This window comes from Lissotriton helveticus, chromosome 1_1 (assembly GCF_964261635.1).
Source record: "Lissotriton helveticus chromosome 1_1, aLisHel1.1, whole genome shotgun sequence".
Taxonomy (NCBI): Eukaryota; Metazoa; Chordata; class Amphibia; order Caudata; family Salamandridae; genus Lissotriton; species Lissotriton helveticus.
In genome coordinates, this window is record NC_136057.1 from 1,026,449,748 (window position 1) to 1,026,455,870 (window position 6,123).

Genomic DNA, 6,123 nt, shown 5'->3' on the forward strand with positions numbered 1-6,123 from the left:
GGCCCCTTCAGGAAGCACTACAGGTAAATGGTTACAAATGATGAGCTCGAACTTTTGCACCTGCTCGTTCGTTTTGCTTTTGCAAAACTCGTTTTTCGGTAATTTCGCCCTATTCGCGGGGCGCGTCGTAGTGCGAACTGGCCCGTGGAGGCCGCGAACTCGTGCGAGTTACCTCAAGGTTGAGTATGGGCGCCGCCATTTTGTTTGCGTGACATATTTCCGTTTCCGCCCGCTAAGTGTAATCTCGCGCGACTCGCGCCTTGCGAATACAAGTTCGCACGAGTTCGCGAGAGAAATCGCGTGCGAACTTACTTACGCGCACGTGATCGGGCCGCCATCTTGTTTTTCATTCATTCCTATGTGTCTGGGTATGGTGTTTCTATCCTCTCTATATCTCTGCCATCCTTTGCTTGTTTTAATATTTTTTTGATCTATTTAACTTATTTTCTATCCCTGTATTTTTCTAGATCTATATTTTTGTGTTTTAAGATACTTTTGTTTACTTTTGAACTACTTTTTTAAACTTTTACTTTCCTTCTTCCCTACTCTTATTCTTTTTCATTTTGTCTCTTCTTTACTGCTCACACCTGCCCAGAACATGGTAAAGACAGCTGTGAAGCTGCCCAAGACGGGCACCGCAGCCCGTGCCCGGCTCCCGTGTGGTCGATTGAGGGCGGAAATGGTGTTGCCCCGGGAGATTTTCAGCCCTGAGGAGGTGGGCGCACTTGTTTTTTACGTGCAGCGCCGTCTCCCCAGGACCATCGCGGCAGGCGGCAGGATTGCTGCTGGTTACACCAACAGCCAGGAGCGACGGAAGCGGTGGGGGCAGGTGTGCCGGGCCCTTTTTAAGATCACGGGGGTCCAGCGCACCTACAATCAGGTCACCCACCGCTGGACCGACATCCTTGACCGAGAGCGTGACCTGCTAGACGTGCTGGGAGTGGAGGTCCCCGGTCTTGGTGAGTAGTAGTAGCAATTTTTTCATTAATATTTCAAAATCTTCTGTGCATTTCAGGTGCACTGTTCTCCTTCTCTGTGCCGGTGCCACTGCTTATTTGTTATCTATTTTGTGTTCATTTAATTGGGCTGAGTATGAGTGTATTTTACAGAACTGCGTAATGCTAGACACAAAGGGGCAGATTTACAAGCCCCTTGTTCCACGTTTACACTGCCTTACCTGACGCACAGCGACGTAAACGTGGCGCATCCCTGCGAGTCATGTACAACGTGATGCATCTAAGGAGATGCGCCACGTGAATGCCTGGGCCTGCGCCTCAATGGGTGCGTTCCCACGCAGGGGGGGAGTGGGGGCTGGGGGGTGCCGGTCAGGCAGATGTGTGCCTCGCAAAAGTGCCTGCGTGAAATCTACAAGATTTAACGCAGGCACTTCCGCGACGCTGCTATGTCAATTCTTTATGCCTGCTTGCTTGAAGCAGGCGTAAGGACTGATGCGGTATGTAGAGTATTGGGCAGCCCTGAGCACTGCTATAGTTGCATTGCGCCCGCGACGCGACTCTAGAGATGCGCCCCTATTTCGTCACGAGATGCGTCACGCATCTGCCTACCCTTGCGCCAGGGTTTGCCGCATTGTAATAGCGGCGCATCTGCCGTGACGCAAGGTTAGTTTTGCGTTACGTATTTGTTCTGGTGCACATCTGGAGGTGTCCAGCTCAGAACTCGTAAGTATGCCCGTAAGTGTCAGATTAGCAATTACCTGCGCATCCCTGCAAAGTGTGTGGCACGGCAGCACCACCCATGGTGCGCCGTATTTACAATGCGGCACACCATGGTCCCAAAACGTCACCGAAGCGTTACGCATCGGTGCCGTAAAGGCGGCTCTTTGATGGAGTTGCGTTGCAACGATGGCGCAGCTCCAGCAATGCTGCGTCAAGCCGTAAGTCTGCTTCATGCAGGCGCAGGGTTTCAGTGACGCATCATTGTCCTAAATGACTGATTGAAATTTTATATATTCCCCATAGCCACTTTTAGCATGCGTTCCTGCGCAGGAACGCCCTCCCTTGCGATGGAATGCTCCCTAATGGCGCAGGGTTTTAGAATGGGATGCATCTCCCATATGCGTCACGTTGTTAATATACGCCACACCATGGCGCCTCTCTTGTGGCGCTGCGTCACAAAATTGACGCAAGAATGGAGCAAAAGAGCTGCAAGGGGCTTGTAAATCTGCCCCTAGAGTAGAGGCTCAGGTGCAGTCCTTCCTTTGTAGCCCTCTTTTTGGATGAAATAGTAGGTTCTTGTTCTTTCTAAATGTTTGATTTGGTTGACAAGGACATCGGCAAGCAGTAATCATCAATGTTTTCTGTTATTTCTTTCATGTTGTACGTCAGGTCCGCCCAGGGGCAAGCGGACCGAAAAATCTGATGCAGCAGTGGCTCCAAAGGAGGAGGATGCAGGCCAGGGCGGCGAGTGCTCCTTTGCTGGCCCCAGTAAGTTTTCATTTAAATATAGAGGACCTATTGTTGTCCAAGCATTCCTAATTTAATTGTTTCGAAATAGGGTTTAGATAGGAGCAAAATCAATAATCCAACTGTTGCAGGGACAATTCTCCACAAACCGAACTATGGACAGCAAAGACCAGAGTAATAATATTTCAGAGTGGCGTGTTTGGCACACTGTATAAATAAACCTGGTAGTGTCAGCAGCACAGACTCCTCCTTGCAAAAATTGCAAAACTTTTCGCTCAGTCACTCTAGTCTGGACTCTCTGGAGGACTAAAAACGACAGAGTCAATTCAAGTTTAAAAGCTTTATTAAAAGTTTAAGTAAACACATATATGAAAATAAAGTTAGTTGGAAATGGAAAAGTGCTTGGTGCTGAGTTGATGAGTACTGGATTGGTACACATTTCTTGTGGTCGAGCCGAGCTTTCACCTGGTTTGAAGTTGATGTTCCTCTTGTCCTTAGAAGTCCAGTTTCTGTCTGTTCAGAGAAAAATAGTGTGTGTTAAAATTAAGCAAGCATTCAACAATTGTGACAAAAAAAATGAAGCAAGACAACAGCTTTCCCTGGAAGGAGGGACATTTTTACTTTAGACTAGAGTAGACAGTCAATTAATTTTTCTGTTGTTTTCACATTTTTTCATTCATAGACCAAATACTAGTGGAGTGGTGTAATCTAACATTCTTAAATCTACTTTGTAGGTGGAACATCTGGTGGCGGGGCCAGCTCAGATGTGGTGGTCATCAGTGACTCGGAGTCCGAGGGTCAATCTGGGGAGGAGGCGGCGCTAGAGGAGTCGGATCAAGAGCAAGAAGTACAGACTGTGAGGAAGGAGACGGTGGCGGTGGCGAGTACAGGTAAGCTGGATCATGGAGGTACTATCTGACTCTTAGATAGGATATGATGTGTATTCAGTGGTGGCCCAGTGACAAATTACAATATGGTAATTACAGCAGGCTGGGACCGACAGACAGATGGAGGCAGAGACAGAGAGAGAGGAAGACAGAAGGAGAGAGAGAGAGAGGGAGGGAGCCAGAGGGAGGGTGAGGGAGGGAGACAGAGAGAGAGAGACAGCGAGGTAGAGGGAGACAAAGGGAGACAGAAAGAGTGAGACAGAGAGAGAGAGAGAGAGAGAGAGAGAGAGAGAGAGAGGGAGGGAAACAGACATATCGCCTGGGCCTGGTGCAGATGATACGGTTGCTGGTGTGGTTAACGGCTCAGAGGAAAAATCACTCACTTCTGCCAGATCTCTTTCATATGAAAGAGCACCAAACCAAGGATACAAGTGAGTTGTGGGAAGGGAAATGGTGATTCAAGCGCCCCTCCCTGCGGACGCCCATGATACTGGCCTGAATAGTTTTGTACTGCCCTGGCTAGTTGCTAGTTGTACTGTGACACAACTTCCTGCTGAATCATTTTGTGTTAATCATATTCTTAAAGAGCATTGGTTACAGATTATGTCTTTCTTTCTTCATGTAGTTGGCAATACTAAAACCTCCAAACCAACGAGGAGTATGCTGGCTGTACTGGCCCGGCAACGGAGGCTGGAAGCAACTGTTGCTGAATATCGGCGACTGGTGGAACTAGAGGGGGACGACACGCACTCCAGTGCATCAAACCTAACAACATCTACATCCTCCTCTGTTACCCCACGTTCTACCGGTAAGCACAGTGCTCCAGCAAACCGGAGCCGTGCCGGAAGACGCCACCGCCGAGCAGCAAAAGCTGCACCTCGCAGCACTGTTAAAGGTCGCTTGCGCCGTGCACTCCGCAGAGTGTCCGACCTAGAGGCGGAGGTCCAGAAATGGACCAAATATCAGAATGTGGTGGAGGGCCTCCGCCTAGATCAAGCCATCCTCCAAGAAAAATATGATGCCCTGGCCCTAAAGCATGATGCCCTGGAGGCCAAACTTAACAGCTTGCATCCATAGAGTGTCCCTTGCCCCTGTTTTTGAGACTTTTGGGGGGTGGGAATTGGGAGTTGGGTTTTTTGGGGACTTTTGAGGACTATTTATTTGTTGGGGTTAGGGAGGGTCTTGCGGGAGATTATTTTGTTAGGGATATAAATATACTTTTTCAAACTTTATCTGAGCATACCTGTTTTTTTACTACTTTTGAGCTGGGTGGGTGGTGGTTTTGCAGTAATTTCATTTAACTGAACACTGTCATCGTGTTGGTTCACGTGCAATAGGCCAAATGTTTTCCTAAGTAAATGCCTGTCACAGAGTTTGTTAATTCAAGAGCCCTAGGACTTTGCTGCTAGTACCACTGTCACTCTCTCGCCTCTCCAAATACTCCATTATACTACCTCCCATCCAAACGCTTATCTTACCTGTAATTTGTGTTTGAGGGCTGGCTCCACCTGGAATTCACAGAGTCCTAATGCGTTCTGCAGCAGGGCCACAACTGGAGTTTCCCGGCGTGGATTGTCTGCAAATCAAAAGCAATCAACATTAGAAATGTGGTAGCGGTGCTGACACAACCCTAAAACCTAGAAGCCCCAGAGACAGCACCCCTGAGACAGGCAAGCGAGCAATATAACGCCTACACGTTCACGTGCAATAGGCCAAATGTTTTCCTAAGTAAATGCCTGTCACAGAGTTTGTTAATTCATGAGCCCTAGGACTTTGCTGCTAGTACCACTGTCACTCTCTCGCCTCTCCAAATACTCCATTATACTACCTCCCATCCAAACGCTTATCTTACCTGTAATTTGTGTTTGAGGGCTGGCTCCACCTGGAATTCACAGAGTCCTAACGCGTTCTGCAGCAGGGCCACAACTGGAGTTTCCCGGCGTGGATTTTCTGCAAATCAAAAGCAATCAACATTAGAAATGTGGTAGCGGTGCTGACACAACCCTAAAACCTAGAAGCCCCAGAGACAGCACCCCTGAGACAGGCAAGCGAGCAATATAACGCCTACACGTTCACGTGCAATAGGCCAAATGTTTTCCTAAGTAAATGCCTGTCACAGAGTTTGTTAATTCATGAGCCCTAGGACTTTGCTGCTAGTACCACTGTCACTCTCTCGCCTCTCCAAATACTCCATTATACTACCTCCCATCCAAACGCTTATCTTACCTGTAATTTGTGTTTGAGGGCTGGCTCCACCTGGAATTCACAGTGGGGGACTCGTCAACGTTAAGTAAGTTTCTTCATTGTGCAGAATCCAGGCATCAGCATTATGGGTAATGGATAGGGTGAGTCTGGAGGAGGAGGACTCAGGATAGACGACCAGGACTGAGTTCGTGTCAACTAACTGTTGTGAACCTGAGGAATGCTGCGGCATCAAAATCAAGACAGTTCTGTTGATGGGCTTGTTGTTTTATTGGTTGATTTGATTACAGTTTTGTTGGGAATGTGATGAAGCACTTGCTAAAGAAAGACAGACACACAGGAATAAAAGTGAATAAGGAGGACTATTTACAATTAATGAATGAATGATTGAGTCATTTTCAGAACTCGCTGTCAGGGAAGCAGAACTCGTCCTCATACTCTGCTAAATCATCAGTCGGGGTTACTTCTGGTAACTGAGGAGAACTTTCCTCGGGTAGGGCGGTGTCCTCTTCTTCCTGCGTGCATTCTCGTACTCTGTAATCTGGTGGTATGAAGTGCTGGTTCATCTTTATCAAGGTGAGCCGCTCCACATTTGCGGGCAAGAGGCGGGA

General features: G+C 48.1%; 1 long non-coding RNA gene across 1 annotated transcript; it reads right to left on the reverse strand.

The window, feature by feature from the left end:
- Positions 1 to 2,748: 2,748 nt before the first annotated feature.
- LOC144771884 (uncharacterized) lies at positions 2,749 to 5,266 on the reverse strand. Its single transcript, XR_013599534.1, has 2 exons — positions 5,163 to 5,266; positions 2,749 to 2,936 (listed from the first exon to the last, which is right to left on the reverse strand). It is a non-coding gene; the product is annotated as an uncharacterized LOC144771884 (long non-coding RNA).
- Between the last annotated feature and the right edge of the window lie 857 nt (positions 5,267 to 6,123).